The sequence below is a fragment of the Staurois parvus genome, unplaced genomic scaffold, assembly GCF_062004578.1.
Source record: "Staurois parvus isolate SC_StPar_1 unplaced genomic scaffold, SC_StPar_1.0 ptg001462l, whole genome shotgun sequence".
NCBI lineage: Eukaryota > Metazoa > Chordata > Amphibia > Anura > Ranidae > Staurois > Staurois parvus.
The window spans coordinates 294,637-308,019 of record NW_028319258.1 but is presented as its reverse complement, the minus strand read 5'-3'; the positions used below and the strand labels follow the sequence as shown (position 1 = coordinate 308,019).

At 41.7% G+C, this 13,383-nt stretch overlaps 1 pseudogene; it reads left to right on the top strand.

Annotated features, from left to right (window-relative positions):
• Positions 1–1,540: 1,540 nt before the first annotated feature.
• On the top strand, positions 1,541–8,325 carry LOC149435835 (up-regulator of cell proliferation-like; annotated as a pseudogene).
• Positions 8,326–13,383: the final 5,058 nt, after the last annotated feature.

The following is a 13,383-nucleotide window of genomic DNA, read 5'->3' as shown; positions in this document are numbered from 1 at the left end:
CACTTTTTTTTCCCTAACATACCTTGTGGGGTAACTTTAAAAAGAAATATCCCAGAGTTGGACCTTTAATAATTAAAGTGAACCTGTTCTACCCACCAACATTATTAGTAAAGTGAAGTACCTTGTAGGATTCCTGGACTGGTCATCAGATTGATTCCTGAGTGTCTTGGTGAACGCTGGACCAGGGGCGGACTGACAACTCATGGAGCCCCCGGGCAAAAGGGGATCATGGGGCCTCTGTGTCCTTGCCCAAAGTCAAAAAAACCTATGAAAAAGGTACCAGGGGCATCTCATGGGGCCCCCTACTGACAACAGTGCCCGAGTTTCCAAATTGTCAGTCCACCCCGCCGCTGGACACTATGCTTAGGCTGTATACAAGGCCTTACAGACAGAAATTGCTTAGTCTTCATACAGTGCATCAGGAATCCACTGTTGTCTTTACACCACTTCAGATTTAAACACCTCAGCCTCCAGAATCTCAAGGTGCCTTACTTTGAAAACTTTGACCAGAGTCCCCGGTTATGAGCCGTCCATTGGTGGTCAAAGGGTCAAGTGCTCATCCTTCTTCATTTAGCTTGGCATCTGCAAAACCAACAGCCAGTAGAGACTCTACAAATTATTACCTGAATGGGATTAGATTGGTTTAGTCCTGAGTTGGGTGGGGTTTAATCTCAGGGGGTGGGGCTTAAACAACAGCCCTGTATAAACAATAACAGATAATAGGCGCATAGAACATGGTATAAAGACATAGTCATGTGTTCTTGGTGGGATATAAGTCCAATGAATGGAGTATAAAGTCCTGTCCAGTGAGGGCAAGCTGTGAGAAGAGTAGAAGCTGACTGTAGAAATGCACATAAAAAAAGAGAAAGCACAACACCTCTAAGTGTAAAATGTATTGAAATGAGGTAGGCAACTCACATATTAAAAACTTGTATAAAGCTCACCATTAGCCATGAGAAGCCGATACGTCAGGTGCCTCGATGGACTGCTGTGCTTGAAAAAGGAGCACGCCTGTCTCTTTGGAACCTTGTACATGCTCTGAAACACATTGCCACCCACTGGTGATGTCACAACGCCGGTGCTTGTGGTCAACAGTGCGCTTCACCTTCCAGCACCCATCGGCAGAGACGCCAACCAGATCCCCCAGCACATGCTGGACATTGCCATCGTTTGCACCCCAGCAGTCCTTCGAGCCACCTAACGTATTGGTTCCCCTTGGCTAATGACAAGCTGTATAAAAGGTTTTAATATGTGAGTTGCCTACCTCATTTTAATACAATTTCTCCAGAAGTCTACACGTCTGTACTTTCTCTTTTTTTTATGCAGCCTTGTATAAAGCCTAAACCTAGGATCCCCCAGACAAACTGAAATTGGTCTGAAGATGAGAACAGGTGCTTTCAGGGATATAAGGTACTTCAATATACCCATTAACCACACATCAGTGTTCTTAGCCTTCAAGCATAACTTTTGGAACTTGTCGATGACTTACAAGATATTAATATAGAGTTTTATTGCTTTTATTATTCTATTTACAGAAAAAAAAAACATGTTCAATCAATTCATTGAAGAACTGGGACTTAATGAGTATGCACAACACAAACTGACACTTTCGGATGTTCTGAGCATCAATCAGGAAGTTCTATCCAACGTTCCCTGCCGGTCTAAGAAGGACATTCCTTGGCGCTTCTTAAAACAGATTATATCACTGAATACCAATGCCAATAATTTGACGTTCTGCAGCTCTGATATGGATCGACGCTCAATCCCCAGTATCTCAGGACAAGACACATCAGTTACAAAGGCGAGATCTGAAAGCCCCATTGATATTAGCATGTATCTATCAAAACCAAATGAGAACTATAATCTGTCTGATTTACTTTATTTAAGAGATGGTGAAAATGGATTGCCAACTCTCCACCCCCTGGATGTTCTATGTGCCCTCCTGCACTGTTCGGACAATTTTCTACAACAAGAGATTGTAACCAGGCTGTCCATGTGTCAGTTTGCCGTGCCTCTACTGCTTCCTGCTGGTGATGGTACAGATTGCACATTTATGTTGTGGGCAATGAGAAATATTAGAAAGTATTTACCAACAGAAACTGGGGAGTTTGTAGAAGAAAATTTGGTGAATATTCCTATGCCCATATTCTCTTTTGTAAGACTTGGGGAATGTAAGAACATGTCCAAATCTAAGATCCTCAATCAAATTCTCACCCTCGCCTCAAACAGCTGCCGTAAAGATTTTGTACATCGGGAAATGTGCTGCAGAAAGGGCTCCAGAATAATGTCCAATGGGCTGGTAGAGCTTGCTTGGTATTTCCCTACTAAACATACAGATCCCTGTTGTGCCCAACAACCTTTTGCCATTGCCAATCTACATGGGGACATACAGGCAAACCAGAGACAGTTTAGGTTCCTGGCAAATGTTTCATCTACCGTGTTCATACTTCTTGATGGACTGTCTGATTGGGGTGAGTTGTTATGTAATGAGGAATGTCATAAATTCTATTTCATAGTTGGACATCCACCCCATAACTCCAGGAAGGATGAGTTGGAACAACTATTTAAAGCTTTATCTTCATCGCTTTCAAATCTTAATTTTCTGTTGGGAAAGAACCTAGAAGAGAAAATCCAGGAAGTCATTAGAAATACTATTAGGGAAAACCCTGCACCAATAACACTGACGGATATGGCAGCATTGGGATCAGCATTTGGCTTCTGCATTGATGAAAACCAAAGAGATTGCCAGTATGCCAAACTGCACACCTTGGAGCTGACCCATGATTTTTCATCTACAGCAAAATATAATGATAAATATCTTAAGTCCCTGAAAGAGTTAAGAATACAGCTCACCAAAGTTCAAAAAGAGAGGCTTCAACCAATACTACAAGGCAAGTCCAACACAGAACACTTCAAGTCAGAGTTTGCTAACCAAATGCTGAAGAGCCTCCTTAGGTGCCTATGGAGTGATGACATTACGAATTTGGTGTATGCTTTTACTTTTATGAGTCGGACGCAGAAACAATATTTCTTAAAATGGATGTGGGTTCATCGTCAGAAAGCCTATACAAACACTTTGCTTGAGGAAGCAATGCAGAGGAACATTTTTTATGATTTAGTACACATTTATCAAGCAGAAGCCCTTGTTGCAAAAGCAACAGAGCATGTTCCTAGATGTTCTGAGCTGCCTAAAACTACTGCGGGTCTTCTGTTAGATGGGTTTCCACTGGTTTTGATCAATGAAGACACCTTTAGTGTACCCCTTTCATGGATAACTGATGTCCTGACTGAACTGGTCAAGAAGATAAGAGGACCATGCAGAGTGAGAGTGATATCTGCGTTGGGTGTTTACTGCACCGGGAAATCTAGCCTACTCTACACTATGTTTGGGTTGCAGTTCCAGGTCACCAGACCTCAACCCACAAAAGGAGCCCTCATGAGTCTTATAAAAGTGGAAGATGGTTTTAAACAGAAGCTGGATTGTGACTTCCTCTTGGTGATTGACACCGAAGGTTTAAGAGCCCCCAAGTTGGCATCTGAAAAGGAGAGATATGAACATGACAATGCATTGGCAGCGTTCATAATTGGGATAAGTGAGGTGGCCATCTTTAGTCTGTCCCATGAGAATCCATCAGACACCGTCAACACTTTACAAATGGCAATATGTGCGCTTCTCAGGATGAAAGACTTGGGAAGAAGACCAACTTTGTATTTTGTTCAAACAGATGTAACAAATGCTTCTTCTGATGGAGAAAACAGTAACAAAGCCAAAATTTACAAATGCCTTAAGGAAACAATCGATCTAGCTGCTAAAGTAGTAAAAAGAGCTAGGCATCTATCATTGAATGATGTTTTTGAATGTGACCTTTTAAGTCGCCATTGGTACAACTTTATCCCCAGTCTATGGCAAGGAGATCCTTTCAATGAATGCATCAATTCTGAATATGCTCAGAAAGTGTTGGAGCTAAAACAGCATTTAATTCACACTGTAACCCAAGAGCCCAACCATGGCAGTTTGCGGACTATCCTAGACTTTATCGATGATATCAAAAGTCTGTGGAAGGCTGTGAACCTTGAACCAATTCTTAAATTTGAGCACATTAAAGAGGTTATAGACTACACTGAGCTGTCCGATCGGTACAGGGAGTTAGAGCGGGATATCCACAAAGAATTGTACGAGTGGAGTTCCACAAAGGAAGAAGGGATTCCAGTATCCCATGGCACAGACACCTTAAAAAGAGACATGTTGGAACACCTGCAAAAAAGGAAGCAGGAAAAGATTGAACATTTCAGATTATATTTGGATTCTGACAAAAAACAGTTTGAAGAAGGGTTTATTGAGAAATTCCAGCTCCTTAATAAAGAACTTGAAACCTTCTATAAAGACAAGTGCACTGAAATTCAGATTTTAAGGCATGGACTAGAAATGGCAGTTGTTGAAGACTTTTGTGATCAGGAGTGGGACCCTGATGAGCTGAAGCCTAATTTTGATTTTGACTCACTCTGGAAAGACAAGGTGAGCCAATTGGAACTAACAATTTTGAAAAAACTTGATATTCAGACTGAATTTCTGCAGATACTCAAAAAGGAGATGAGGGATAGAGGGGGTTTGGTTACTGAAGTTCTCAACAATGTCAACAATTTGTCAGATTATATGGGTGAAAGCTTTACTATTGATGAAAAACACATTGATGCAACCTGGTTCACAAGGAAAGGAGCAAAGGACAATAGCATCACCAAACCTTGGAGTCGGCTGGATAGCCTTGTTCAGTCTCTGACTAAGAGGTGCAGCAGATACGCCCTTACCATGGCTGAACTAAACAAAGATTATGAGCCGATACATTGTCTAGAGATGTTACGAATGATTAACAAAGCGATCAGAAAGGAAATATTTCCCTTCACGGACTTACTTGAGGTTGACCTAAAGCTCCACATCTTGAGGAGAGCAGCTGAGGTCTTCCAGAAAACACATGATGCCCTCATCCAAGCAAAAGAAGAGAAATTGTTTTTGGAGAAACGGAAGCCTCCACCATTAAATTCTTTGAAAAATATAATACAAGACAAATGCAGCGCGAAACGGTTTTGCCACATCTGTTTGAAACCTGCAATTCAACTACACGTGACGTCAACTCTACAACCTTATGTCATTCGGGACATTGTAGGGGCAGTACGAAAGACCAGGAAGACATCATCGCTTTTTAATACGATTAAAGGCTTCAATCTCATTAACAATTCCAACCAATTTTCTCCTAATTGTGATTTACTGGCCAATGCTATCTCTTCAACCTTGGCGATTTTCAAACGGGTCTTACAACATCACACGACGATGGAGCACTACAACGTTAATGCATTGGTGAGAGATTTCTGCGTTCAGCTGGCTTCTGAACTGTCTCTAAATCAAAGAGATATAGCAGAATACCCTTTGAAAGTCACATCCTTAACCCCACATCAGTTTTCCAGCCATGTTGACTTCTTTATAAGACAGTTGAAAAATGAACTTCAGCCAAACAGAGACACATTCAGGAATATTATACTTAGAATATGTGAGAAGCTCTGTGAATGTAGGGAGAAGACCTCACATTGCACAGCCCCTTATGATGCTGGGTTTAGAAGCCCCCAAAGGAACGTAAGGACATTTTGCAAAAGACGCAAACCCAGCAAAATCAAAACTGTTGGACCTGACTCCTGGCCCAAAAAGTCTTCCATTCAGGGGGGTCATAACAACATTTTTGTCAAAGAATCACGTTCCAAGAGATTTGCTAACTGGAGCGAGAACTGTGTTTGGTGGAAGAAGAATGAGGAGAAAGCTTTCTTTGAAAAGACAGAACCAGTTGTGATCCATTTATCACCTTCTGTAATACCACTGGTCGCTGCTGGAGGGCGACTCACATTTAGCTGGCTAGATGCACACAGGCAGATCCCAAATTTTGCAAACAATCTAGTGCATGGGGCAGACTGACAACTCATGGGGCCCCCGGGCAATAGGGGATCATGGGGCCCCTGTGTCCTTGCCCAAACTGAAAAAAGCCTATGAAAACGGTACCAGGGGGATCTCATGGGGCCCCCTACTGACCCCGGGCCCTTGGGCAGTGCCCGAGTTTCCAAATGGTCAGTCCGCCCCTGCTAGTGCAACCTAAGGTCTGCCACGGAGCCAAGGTACCCACACACTTCTGAGATTTCCCCAAGCTAGGCATTGTTACTTTTTCCACGCACACCAGACACACAACGTAGGGCAGCTTACCCTCACCTGCACTTTGTCAGCTATTTGTTCTACTAGGCAACCATACACACGCAGATCTCTGCCTGGAAGATCTGCTAACTTACACACATTGAAGGGGATTTACTGAAAACAAAGAGTGCAAAATCTGGTGCAGCTCTGCACAGAAACCAATCGGCTTCCAGGTTTTATTGCCAAAGCTTAGTTGAACAAGCTGAAGTTAGAAGCTTATTGGCCGCCACGCCCAGCCGCACCGGATTCTGAGTGCTCCCGTAAATCAACCCCACTGACACTAATCTGCATGCAACCAGCAGCCATGCAATCAGGGGCGGAATGACAACTCATGGGGCCCCCAGGCAATAGGGGATCATGGGACCCCTGTGTCCTTGCCCAAACTCAAAAAAGCCTATGAAAAAGGTACCAGGGTCATCTCATGGGGCCCCCAACTGACCCCGGGCCCTAGGGCAGTGCCCAAGTTTCCAAATGGTCAGTCCGCCCCTGCTTGCAATGCAATCTGTTACAAATGATCAACAAACTGATACAGACGCGGGTAACACAATGCGCCGATCTCTAGGAGTATGAACTTTAAGCTCCGTACACATCGATTATTTTACATCCTCAGGTGGAGAGTGCAGGAAAATATCTACAAAGGTAAAATGATAGAAATACAAGAAAGAAAAAGGACATCCGGAAATGCATGACAGCAGCGGACAGGCCTACTACTTGAACACCCTACATTCTATAAACACTCCAAAGTAGTTCCTGCACCTTTTGTTGGCAGTGACCTTTGCGTGTTTTGGTGCATTTTTTGCACTTTTTTTCTATAAAATAAACATTTTATACTTATCTTCTCTGTGCAAAAGTTATGCACCGAACACCCCCAATCATCCTTCTCTCTTGGGGTCCCCCGCAGGAGTTCCTGGCTTCTCCCCCTGCCGAGTGCCCCTATAGCAAGTCGATTGCTATGGGGACACTTGTGTGGGCTTGATCTTGAGCTGCTCTCTGCATGTCCATTGACACACACAGCATGGCTCAGCCCCACTCCTGGCTCTCTGCTCACTGGCTGTGATTGACAGCAGCAGGAGCCAATGGCTCTTGCTGTTGCCTCAATGTCCGGTGAGGAGAAAAAGAAGAGAGCTGCTGCACTAGATCACGATCGGGCTCAGGTAGGTATAGGGGGGGGGGGTGCTGCACATAGAAGGTTCTTTACCCTAATACAGAGAATACATTAAGGTAAAAAACCTTCAAAATTTGCAACCACTATAACTGCTGCCTGCATTTGAGGTGCCAATAAGAAATAACGACACTGCAACCGCGATGCACATTTTGCCGCATTTTTTGATTGTTTCCGGGAACAGATGTAGAAATGCGTATGTGCTTTCCCAGAGTTTGAAGGTGTCAATGGAGCCTTATGGGTTTTTTTCCTGCTGGTTGGAGCACAAGGAAGGTTCCGGAGGTCCGCTTCATTGGAAGGTTCCGGTAGCCTGCTTTGTTGGAAGGTTCTGGTAGCCCGCTTCATTGGAAGGTTCCGATAGCCCACTTCATTGGAAGGTTCCAGTAGCCCCCTGCTGGTGGAAGCACAAGGAAGGTTCCGGTAGTGCGCTTCGTTGGAAGGTTCCGGTATCCCGCTTCATTGGAAGTTTCCAGTAGCCCCCTTTGTTGGAAGGTTCCGGTATCCCACTTCGTTGGAAGGTTCCAGTAGCACGCTTCGTTGGAAGGTGCCGGTAGTCCGCTTCATTGGAAGGTAGTCCGCTTCCTTTAGAACAGGCTCTGTACAAATCACACTGTTCAGTTTTCATACTGCTCTGATTATTGAGGTATAGATGTGGGATAGACTCTAACTGTGACAGACCCAACCAGGACAGGGGCTTTTGGCGGGGACTGCAGGCTAGTCTCTTGCCAACTGATTATGGACCCTGGCATCTGAGTGGGCTCTAATCGTTCCTGGGGGACCTGGAGTAGTTTTACTTCGGATTCAAGTCCATGTCTCCCCGAAACACACAGACTCTGAGAACTGGAGAACCAGCCCACATGGAAGAAAAATATATTTTAAATATATTTTTAAAATATTCTTCCGAAATATATTGACATATAGTTGAAATACTACAATCCTGGCCGTATTCAAAATAGTTAAAAAAAAATAAAATATATATATATATATATATATATATACTGTACTGTATGTTGAAGTATTTATACATTTTCAAATATACTGTATGACTTTATGTCTTTAAAAATACATTTAATCTACATCTTTTGAATGCATTTACAAATATATGTAAAAATATATGTCAGAATGACTTATTCGTATGTTAACAAAAATCTGAAGAATATATTTAAAAAATATATATTTTAAAAAATATATTTTGTAATATATAAAAAATGCATTTCAACATACAGTGTGTATGTGTGTATATATATATATATATATATATATATATATATATATATAAATAAATATTTTAAATAATATATTCACAAATATATTGAAATATATTTTTGAAATATATTGAATACGACCAAAATTGTAATATTTCAAATATTTGTCCATATATTTGAGAACATTTTTAAAATATATTTTTTCTTCCATGTGGGAGGATTATTATTATACTATACAGGATTTATATGGCACCAACAGTTTACACAGCGCTTTACAAAATGAAGGCAGACATTACAGTTACAATACAGTTTGGTACAAGAGGAAAGAGAGGGCCCTGATCGTTAGAGCTTACAATCTAGGATACAGATTTGGGGTCTCTGTGCCCAAACCAGCATTGACTGCTTCATCCCCCCAGCCTCCTAGACTCCGAGACGCAGAGCAGATGTTACTATAAGCAGCTCAAAACAACCTGATGCTGAGGTCTCTTGCTGTAATTTGTTTATTTGGTGTGATGTGTTTACTTGTTTTTCTCCCATTGTCACATGAGTTAATTGAGCCGTCTATTGTTTTTGTCTGTTGGTTAGTCCTCCTGGAGGTTCCTACATGATGGAACTAGTCTGGTGTGAGCTTTACCTCGTTATTTAATCATTGTGGGGTGTTTATCCCAAAGTGTCATATTTGTTTCTATTGTTCATGTGGGGACTGCCCCTATTTCCGAGGCGTATAAGAACCTGTATTTCTGTTCAATAAAGAGTTCCAGTTGCATATAAGCTAGTCTTGTCTAGGGTGCAATGCCCAGCTATAATACCTTGGTCCTGTGTCCCAGCAGCACAGAAGAAGTTCTCTGATGGAAGGACCCAGGCGGGGTGCCATGTGGTCCATCACACTAATCCTTGGTCAATCACCTCTTGAGGTGGCTACTGCAGTGGCTATAGGTTGTATGGACCAACTGATTCTGACAGCTAGGTCAGGGTAAGCATTTCACGACAAGTCCAAAGACTCTGTGGGCAGGATCCACATAGGTCCAGGAGGTTGTGTACAATCAGAACCTACCATATCATATCTATGTGTAGTCCATACAACGTAATCACTAAGCATCTTATACACTTTAACATGTTAATGCCATTTCAATCGTTGTTTCTGATCTTTTTTACTTCTGTAGATTTCACTAAAGGGCTGCCATGTTTAAAATATCCCACATGAAAGAAAAATATATTTTAAAAATAAATTTTTAATTTATTCTTCCCAAATATATTGATATGTATTTCAAATACTACAATTTTGACCGTATTCAATATATTTCAAAAATATATTTTAATATATTTGTGAATCTATTATTTAAAATATATTCAGAACACACGCTGCAATATATATCTCAGTGTCATTTGGAATGTGTTTACAAGTATATTTAAAAATCTATGTTTAAATGCATTTTTTTTAGATATTCAAAAATATCTGGAAAATATATTTTGAAAAATATATTTTTAAATATATGCCTTTGGAAAATATATTTTAATTAAAAAATTTTAATACGTGTTAAAATATATTTGTGTCGGCCAATATATTGTAAATATATGGCGTATGTATCATTTTTTTTTCTAAATAGATTGAATATATTTCTCTTCCATATGGCATCTTACTCTAATTGTTTTGACTCTTAAATTGCTGTCTCTGGCCCCAATCATATTGCTGATTTTGTCTGTGAAACATGGCAATGTGATTTTATGTCTTGTGCATAACACAACCTCACTTCTGCAATGTGGGTCTGCGATTCGGAGATGTTGTGATGCGTTCAGGGGCGGACTAACAACTCATGGGGCCCCTGAGCAATAGGGGATCATGGGGCCTCTGTGTCCCCGCCCACACTAAAACCACACCCAAAAAAGCCTATGAAAGGTACCAAAGGGCATCACATGGGGCCCCCTACTGACCCCGGGCCCTCGGGCACTGCCCGAGTGCTCGAATGGTCAGTCCGCCCCTGGATGCGTTCTACCTTGACATTTCAACTTGTGGTACTGAAAAGAAGATCACAACAAGCTATATTCTGTGACATGTTTTGTCCCCGTTTGGCAATGTATTTGATGTTACTGGCTTTTTTTTTTTTGCCAAGTGTATACCTTACTATAGTTTTTTTGCTGTATTGTTTTTGCTGCTTCCAAAGTCTTATTATGGCTAGACGAAAAAAAAATCAGTTGTTTTTGCAAAAATGACCTACTTAAAATTTCTTTTAGGTGAAAATTGATCATGTTGGGTTGCTGCTGCTTTAGTAAGTCGACCAATTATTTAAAAGGAAGGTAAATGATTCGAATTGTAATTTATGGGATCCTCGAAAATGATGTTGCTGACGCTGTCCACGAGAGTGATAATGTTGCCGTTTGGCTGGGGACGATATAACAAGGCCACGGATATATGAGAGGTATACTCAGTTCCTTATGAACCCTCTATAGTTGGAAGTGTGATAACCAGTGGAGGGAGGAGGGGGTGAGGGGGGGAGGGGGAAGGGAGGCACCAGTCGGATGAATTGGCAATCGTATAATATTATGTTATTATATATGTCACTTGACGGAGCAGTTAGGGTTTTGAAGCCACCGAGACCATTGAGATCGGAATTTGTGGTATGAGAAATTGTGAGTTGCTGTTCTCTTCTCCATCTCACAATGGAGATTGAGCTCAGCAATAAGGGTGCGAGCGAGGGGGTAGTGGTGGATTTCCATAATTTGGTGATGTTGCCTTTTGCCACTGCTAGTACGTGGATTATAACAGTACGTAAAACTGAGGGAAAGTTGTCAATTCCTATGTGTAGGAGGGCTAAAGCAGGACTTGGAATCGTCGGGATTCCAGATATGGAGGAGATCAATTGGAATACTTTATTCCAATACGATTTGAGAGATTTACATGACCAGAGTATATGGAGGGTTGTTCCCATTTCTCCGTATTGTCTCCAGCACTTGGGCGAATGTTGAGTGTAGTATAGATTAAGTTTAATGGGCGTTAAATACCACTGATGTAAGGTTTTCATGTATGATTCCCGGGGGGAGCTACATTGGGAGGCTTTGTATGTGGTATTGAAGGTTTTTGCCCAAGTGGAGACAGCGGTTGAAGAAGAATTGTTTCCCAGTTAGTTAGGGAAGTGGTATGGATATTAAACTGAGTTTTATTTATAAGCGTGTAAAAGGTTGAGATTCCCTTCTTAGGATATTGCGTTCCGTGAAAGAAAAGGTACGCAGTGGAGGGGATTGCGAGTGCCAGAGGCAAGTCTATTTTATGTATGGCGTGGGCTGTTCTTATCTACGTGAAGTTTTCATTGTCAGGAAGGTGAAATTTCTCTTGAAGATCAGTAAAGGACTTTAGTTTATGATTTGAGTATAAGTCTCAATAGATTTGTATTTTTAAAGACATACAGTATATTTGAAATGTATTTTTAAAAATATGTTTCATAACTGATAAAAAATATGTTTCATATATTTTGTAATAATTTCAACATGCAGTATGTATGTATATTTTATATATATATTTATATATATTTTTTTTAAATATGTTTTGAAATATATTGATTATGGACAAAATTGTAGTATTTCAAATATTTCAAATATATTTTTCTTCCATATGGGTGACCCCTCATCACTACATCCAAATCTAGCAAAACGCAATTCCTGTATACTGTATGCTATGAGCAGCAAATGTGCAAATAGGTCAACATTACTATCATTGCAAGAAGGGCAAAGCAAAAGAGTACTGCAATAGTTGAGGTCTCTAATGCACGGGATGGAAATTTCCCTCATTACAAATATATAAATGTTTATTGAATATTGTTCAATCTGAATGTAAATAAATAAAGCAACTGCTATTTTTTTATATTGTGTTTCTATTTTTTTCTTATTAAAGGGGAACTGCACAGCATCTGAGCACTGCAGACCAGACATGCTATTTACTTCATTTTTAAAGTGTTACTAAACCCCCAACTGTACAATCAGTCTGTAGATGCAGTAAAGCATGCTTGTTATACTCACTGTGGGACCTAAGGGGTTAATCATCCGCACTGTGTAAAAAGGCAATTTTGGTCAGGGTTCTTCATCCTCCTAGAGCAGAAAGAAAACTCCTCCTACAAGCTTTAACCAGTGCTCAGCTGTACACTGATAGAAGTCATAAGACTGCTATTTACTTCAGTACTGTCGGAGACCATATATAGTGAATGCAGAGTCCGGGGAGAGCGGATATAGTGAATGCAGAGTCCGGGGAGAGCGGATATAGTGAATGCGGGGTCAGGGAGAGCGGATATAGTGAATGCAGGGTCCGGGGAGAGCGGATATAGTGAATGCAGGGTCCGGGGAGAGCGGATATAGTGAATGCGGGGTCAGGGAGAGCGGATATAGTGAATGCGGGGTCTGGGGAGACCAGATATAGTGAATACGGGGCCCGGGGAGAACGGATATAGTAAATGCGGGGTCCGGGGAGAGCGGATATAGTGAATGCAGGGTCCGGGGAGAGCGGATATAGTGAATGTGGGGTCTGGGGAGACCGGATATAGTGAATGTGGAGTCTGGAGAGAGTGGATATAGTGAATGCAGGGTCCGGGGAGAGCAGATATAGTGAATGCGGGGTCCGGGGAGAGCGGATATAGTGAATGCAGGGTCCGGGGAGAGCAGATATAGTGAATGCGGGGTCCTGGGAGAGCGGATATAGTGAATGCGGGGTCCGGGGAGAGCGGATATAGTGAATGCGGGGTCCGGGGAGAGCGGATATAGTGAATGCGGGGTCCGGGGAGAGCGGATATAGTGAATGCGGG